The following is a 7,755-nucleotide window of genomic DNA, read 5'->3' on the forward strand; positions in this document are numbered from 1 at the left end:
AAGAAAAGAACTGAGTCGTCCCTCCTATTTGTATAATAGCACTTCAAGTTTGCAACAGGTATTCACAAGCAAATGCGTGACCTTCACACACATCTTGAGAGGCAAGTAATACCGTATTATTATTCTCACTAAATAATGGAAGAAGCTGAGGCTCAAGTCATTGAGTGATTTGTCTAAAATTACACAGGCAGTAAGTAGCAGAACTGGGACTTGGACCCACTTTCCTAAGACTGGTGCTACTTTTCAGAAGAGGACTAGGTGTGTTTGAGAAACCTGTACATATCTTAAATCTGAGCTAAGAAAGAACATAGTTCTCACCCAGAACTACCTAATAGGCCAAACTCTACGATTTACCTGGGGTAACAAAAGCTATTGATACCTCAAAATCTCAGTAGCTCAACACTATAAAAGCTCACTTTTCACTGAGGCAAAAGTCCAAAGCAGGTACTCCTGGCACATGGTAATCCAGGGACCCAGGCTCCATTCATCCCTTACTTGGGCCTCAGACCCTCCGCACCCAGGTCAAAGGGGACGATATGACACACATCATTTTAGCTCCTTTCCACTGGGAGAACTAGTCACAGGCCATTTTTGGAGTCAAGTGAGCCAAGGTGTCCGTGGCTGGGCAGCCACTTCCCAGGAACAACCCTGTGTCACAAGGAGGGGAGAGCACGAATTGTCAGTACATAACTAGTCATCTCCACCACACCCAGCTAACTCAACCAACAATGGAATGATGAGGGGCTGTGAGAAAATGCCATGAAGCCAGAAGTCAGCTTAGATGGTCTGACATAGCCACAAGCAAGCATCCTATTTTTAAGTTGCTGCTGCTGCTATATGTTTTCTTGAAGCATACAAAGAATAATAAATAAATGTACACTTACCCCCTAGGACAGTGGATTCTTATCCATCAGGGAGTATGAGATTACCTGGGACGCATGCTTTAAAAAAATGCAGATTCTGACGACCCAGACCCAGAGATATTTTTACGAGTGAATCTGATGCTTCAGGACCAGAGACCACACTTTGTGAAATACAGGCATAGAACAAGTTATTTCATGACTGGTGATTACACAGTGGCTGCTTAATGTTAGATTGGAGACAGCCCCTCACAAAACCCCAGCAGAGGTCAGCTCCAGGAAGAAGCACGACATCTACGTGGTTTCAGATTTTCCACATTCAAGCATCACCTACTCCCACAAAGAATTTGTTTTGCTATCCAGGTTCTATTTTCTGGTCTCCTTGACAATGCGGAGACAACTTGGCCTTTCACAGAGACTCAGCTGACTTCAAATGGCAGGAGCTGCCTCACAAGGACAAAGGAGACAAAGATAGATGGGGCGGGTCTAAGACCTAGAAAAAATAATGTCGGTATTTAATAACTTCTATTTTACCTACAACGCTGCGGCTCTCTCCAGAGCAGGGAGACAGTAGGGTAGTCGGCCTGGGCCTTGCTCAAGCCATGGAACAGTTGTTACTCATTAACCTTGTATAATACGACATCTGATTTTCTTCCTTAACATGGGTAACAAATCACTTCTGATATCAGGTGGTTGCCCCAGAAGCCTTCAAACTATTTTAAGCCTAGTGCTGTGGCCCAGAAATTCTGAATGTCATCAACAGTGATCCTGAGGAATTCAAAAACTACCAAAGAAAGCAATTCAAAACACTTTCCACTTTGGGTGTCTTGAAAAGACCTTTTTATTGGAAAAACAGAAAAATAAGATTTAGAATGCTTGGCTTCTTCCTGATTGCCCGGTTTTACAATTGCTTACTGAACTAGATAGGATACAAGAAAGAGAGATTCAAGCACCCGGATGTGAGCTGGGGAACAGGGGGGACAAAAGTGAAACCAATGAAATGGATTAGAGCTGCAGCAGGGCCTGGCAACTGTGGGGAAGCAGGGAGTCCTGGGCTGGGCACATGAAAATACCCCCACCTACTTGGAGGTCTCCTCAGGCATAACGCTTTAGATAATGTGTCTTGAGAGCACATGCAGGGTAACGCAGCGAGACATACCCACCCTCCTTAGAGCCCTGAGAAAACTCCCAATTCTCCAGCATGGTGAATCAAAATTATTGTCCAGCAGCTTCAAACCCCGCCTCCCCCAAGCTTCTGGCCTCACCAGGACGCACAGCCATTATCCTCCCAGCTTGCCTGTAGGTCTAATCAGACAACCCTCCCACCATGCTGCTTTTCTGCTGCTCTGTCTCCCACATACCTGATCTACTCATGTCACTTCACAGGTTATCTCTAGACCCTCATCTGCTAGGCATGAGTGGGTTCCCTGCCTGTGATGGTCACTACCACCCTCCAGAGCACTGACTTCAGGGTCCACCTTGCTTCCTGCATGTCCTCTGCATGGTTTCAGGCATGGCATAGCCAAGCTGGGCAATATCTCTCACCACTCCACTTCCATTTTCCAAGTCACCCCAGATTCGGGCATTGCTCTTGTTCCCCTGGACACATTCCTGTCCATGCTCCCTGCATCCAGTTTCTCTCCACTCCAACCTTCCCTTTAAACTATGCCCAGAGTATTTGGTAAGTGGGTAACCCTTAACACTCCAACTGTGTGTAACCCGCGGTGTTACTGATTGCATTAATGGCCCCAATTTCCTCCCCTTTCCTTAAATCCATGTTCTCTGCCTTGCAAATACGCAGTTCCCTTCCATATGACTCTGATCTTGGTCATGAGACTTGTTTGGTCAATAAGACACTTGATTAAAAAGCCCTTGCATAATCGGTCTTGACTCCTTTCACTCTTCGACAATTGCCATGAGAACAAGCATAGGCTGGCCTAATAGATGATAGACATATGAACTGCTGAGTGGCCCCCGTCATCCCAGCAGGAGCTATCCTAGGTCAGCCAAAAGCCCAACACCAGACATAGGAATGAGCCTAGCTGAGACCAGAAGAACTCAGCCAAGCCCAGATTAACTCACCAACCCACAGACTAAGTAAATGCCTATGTTTTAAGCCCCTGATATGTGGAGTGGTTTGTTATGAGGCATTATTGTGGCAACAGATAACCAATATGGCCATACACAACACAAGTGATTTCAGAGAATACGTAGCACCTTCTTTGTCAGAATTGAAACTTCCCCTTCATGTCACCATCATCTCTCCACCCTCCCATCCGTGGAGTTTGCATGCCCCTGGGGTAGCAGATAAAATACGTCAGATCTGGGCAGACCTTTTCATACAGACAACCGTGACTCCATACTGGATGAGAGGAGATGACTCCTGGGGATTGGTGAGATTCAAGGTCTACCAATGAAACCAGTAAGTCAGTGGTGACTAAATTTCCTCACAGCCGACTGGAACTGGTGAGAGAGGATGTTTGATTCAGTAACATTGAAGTTTTACAGTCTAGATCCTCAGATCAGGGAAAATGAACACTAAAATGTGCATCTGAATTTTTCCCTTACATTGACCAGCAGCTACCCAAACAAATGGTCTAATTTTTACAGGGTTTTTTTCTGGTTTCTCATGTCTCTGTTGGGGGCCTCCAGGGGAGAGAGTGGGGGCCATAGGAGAAGTCTTTGGGATACAGTTAAGGGATTCTGCAAGGACTGTGGAGAAGGGCAGAAACCAACTGGCACTTTGAAATATTATCCTATAATATTTGTGTTTTCTCTCTCCAACTTGAATACGAATTCTTTGAGAACGGGTTCCAAATCCAGTACCCTTTTGAGGTGGTAGTAGAAGCAATGGAAATAAAACTAGATTTAAAATCATGAACTCTGTGATTAAGGAAAGTGACTTAATCTCTGTATTCTGATACTAAATAGTAATCATCAAGTTGTTTTATGTAATGAAAGACGATAGGGTAGATGGGTGATAGATGGATAACTACATCAGCTAAATGTTACCGCCTCACTCTAAGAAATCATAGCCTATGTTACACCTGCCTATTATTCTCTACCACATTACTACTTTTTTTTCTTCATAGCACTTTGTCATTATCGAAAATTATCTTACACATTTATTTATATGTTTATTTTCTGTTCTCCCAACTCAAACGTAAGCTCCACAAAGGTAAAGTCTCCACAAGAGGAGAACCCTATGAGGGCATACTACTTTACTACTGCATCTCCAGGTTGTAGAAATTGTTAGGTATATGGTAGGTGCTCTATAAATGATAATTGGAGGGCAGGAAGGAAGGGAGGGAGGGAGGGAGGAAGGGAGGGAGGGAGGGAAGGAGGGAGGGAGGGAAGGAGGGAAGGAGGGAGGGAGGGAAGGAGGGAAGGAGGGAGGGAGGGAAGGAGGGAGGGAGGGAGGAAGGGAGGGAGGGAAGGAGGGAGGGAGGGAGGGAAGGAGGGAGGGAGGGAAGGAGGGAAGGAGGGAAGGAGGGAGGGAGGGAAGGAGGGAAGGAGGGAGGGAGGGAAGGAGGGAGGGAGGGAAGGAGGGAGGGAGGGAAGGAGGGAAGGAGGGAGAGAGGAAGGAAGGAATGTGAAGATGAATAAATGCATGGATAATTTATCTTTAGGGCTGACTCCTTGTTAATAACATCCAGTCTATCAAAGAAATTGTATTTCTCTGAGCTTACAGAAATAATTTCAATTTATTAAAAAAAGGTAATATTTTCTATGCATTATAGAAAATTACTTGATATTCACAGAAATATTTCAGTCCAAAGATTTCTGTGTTCTCTGATAATTCATTCTCTAAATAATTATGAGCTTGGTAATTCTGCATAGAGATACACATACAGACCCAGTCAAGATCATAAAATAAGCCATTTAACCTTTCTGTGCATATTTCCTGTCTGCATAATAAAAGAGTTGAATAACCTGATTTTTATGGTTGCTTTTTAAATTCTATGAGTTAATGATAATTAGAAAACTACCATTAATGGCTACAAGTTCTCCTCCAAGAAACCATAATTTCTACCAGGCATAGTCTCAAAATTAAATAACTATAAAAGCACTAAGTAAGGTTCGGTCCTCAAGGCACTATGTTTGTATATTTAAGTTTGCTGCAGAAATGTCAGCTGGAATTGCAAAATCCTGATTTAAAAATACCCCTCTGCCTTGTACATAAGTTCATTTGTATCATTTCTTTTTAGATTCTGCATATAATCGATATCATACGACATTTCTCTTTCTCTGTTTGACTTACGTCACTCAGTATGACAATCTCTGGGTCCGTCATGTTGCTGCAAATGGCATTATTATGGCTGAGTAATATTCCACTGTATATATATATACCACATCTTCTTTATCCATTCCTCTGTCGATGGACATTTAGGTCACAGACTTAGAGAAGAAACTTATGGTAACTGGGGTAAGGGAGGGGGAGAGGGATAGTTAGGGAGTTTGGGATTGACATGTACACACTGCTATATTTTAAATGGATAAGCAACAAGGACCTACTGGACAGCACAGGGAACTCTGCTCAATATTATGTAACAACCTAAATGGGAAAAGAATTTGAAAAAGCATAGATCCATGTATATGTATACCTGAATCACTTTACCGTACACCTGAAACTATCATAACATTGTTAATCAACTATACTCCAATATAAAATAAAAAGTTAAAAAAAAATAGCCCTCTGCCAGCATTAATTTTGAAAGTGAGAATCAGATGCATTTGGGCAGAGCCTAAAGAAGCATTCTATAGCCAGGGAGCTCCATCCCCACAAGGCAGGCGCTGCCATGAGCTCCAGCTACAGTTGTAGAACTACAAAATGCTCTCTGGCCTACAGAATAATCAGATTGCTCTGAATCTTTTCTGTAGGTCTCCTGGCAATAAAGCACAAATGAAGACCCAAAGTGACATTAATGAAAACTTCCCATTCTCTTGATTCATCTTCATCACAGTAGGTGTTTCAGCGAAGGCTCTTTTGTCTGCAGGTAACAGAAAACCTCTTAGAAAGGTTTTTTAAAAAAAGGACATTTTTATAATGGTACAATGTTATCTTATAGAATCTGGGGCAGGGATACACCTGGGCCCAGTAGGGGTAAAAGTGTTGACTAAAAGCCAGCCAGAACATGGCCACCATCTCCCTGGTCTTCCTCTCAGACCCTCATCTCTGCTCTGCTCTGTCCATCAGCCTCAGGCTCCTCTCCCTACAGACCTAATTTTTACCTTCTCCATGCCCACGGCCACCACCCAGCCCTCAAGCTTACACCATGTCAGTTCGAGCCACACGCAGAGGCTGAGACTAACCTCTCCCTCAACCCAATCCAAACTCCTGGGAAAGAGACTCTTGTTGGCCCAGACTGGGCCAAGCAACCTCTTCTGTTCAAATTAACTCTGACCAAGCAGGCAGTCCTGTGGTGCACATGTGATTGTGAATGGTTCACAGAGGGAGCAAGCCACAGAAAAATAAGGTCAATGTTAAGACTCTCCAAAAAGAGGCTAACATAACATGCCTTCGAAAGGACTCTACTAAAAGGGAGGCTCTGGTCATGAAGGCTGAGAGACTGCCAGAACTAAGGCTATTCCCAACAGGGATCATGTGGACAAAGGCAGCTACACCTCTAATAGATACACAAACTTATTACCTTACAATTCTGTAGACTGCAAGTCCAACATGGGTCTCAATGCACTAAAATCAATGTGTCAGCAGGGGTGTGTTCCCTTCTGGAGACTCTAGGGGAGAATATATCTCCTTGCCTTTTCCATCTTCTAGGGGCTCCCCGCATACATTGGCTCATAGCTCCTTCCTCCATCTTTAGAGCCGGTAATGCTGCATCTCTCTGATCATCTTCTACCATCACATCTCTTTTCTGACCGCAGTTGGAAAGTTCTCTGATTTTTAAGACCCATGTGATTATATTGGGCCCACTTAGATAGTCCAGGATAATCTCCCATCTCAAGGACATTAACTTAATCCCATCTGCACAGTTCCTTTTGCCACATAAGGTAACACATCCACGGATTCCAGGGAGTATGATGTGGACACATTTGAGGAGTTGTTATTCTGCCTGCCACAGATGGGTTCTCGACATTAAAAGATAGTTGCAGTTTTCTCTTTTAAGCATTTTTTTCTCATTCGCTTAAATCTCAATTATTTTCCAACTTTTCATTCAGTGGTCATTTCATAATGAAGATACATAATCCATGTGCACATGAAAATACAAAGTTTTCAGCCTCACCTATAAAGCCTGTATCAACATTTGATTTGATTATTATCAAATATCGGCAACCACTGATTATCAGTTCTATAAAAAAGCAGAAGTAATAAATTTGAACCTCAGCTAATTCTCAAGCACTTTCCTAGGCACTTTAAATCTCTCATTTCACTTAACTGCAGTGTGACCCTGCAAAATGGATGGTATTAGCCCCATTTTACAAGTGAATAAAACAATGATAAATAAATTGTCCAAAGTCAAACAAATAGTAAGAAGTGGAGCCCAGATTCAAATTCAGAGCCCTGTCCAACTCCAGAGTTCCTATTCTTTCCTTTATATCAAACAGCCACTAAAGAATAAAACCCCATCCTTAGGTGGCCTTATAATGTCCACTCTCCCATAATCTGAAATAATAACCACTCTATTAATCATATCAATCATTTCATTAATAAGCAAATATTCTAGCAGTGTGGGACATGAGGTTCACTCCTGAGCAGAGCCTCAGTGAGTGGGGCTGAGGAGGTCCTGAGGATGACCAAGACCTTGCAAAAAGCTGCTATTTATTGCTGGTTTACCACGCTTTAGGTTTTCTTTCTAATCCTTTCCCATTACTTAGACAGAAATAGACATGGACATGAGGAAGTGAAAAAAAGAGAAGTGTGCCTCATCCATAA

This window comes from Pseudorca crassidens, chromosome 3 (genome assembly GCF_039906515.1).
Source record: "Pseudorca crassidens isolate mPseCra1 chromosome 3, mPseCra1.hap1, whole genome shotgun sequence".
NCBI lineage: Eukaryota > Metazoa > Chordata > Mammalia > Artiodactyla > Delphinidae > Pseudorca > Pseudorca crassidens.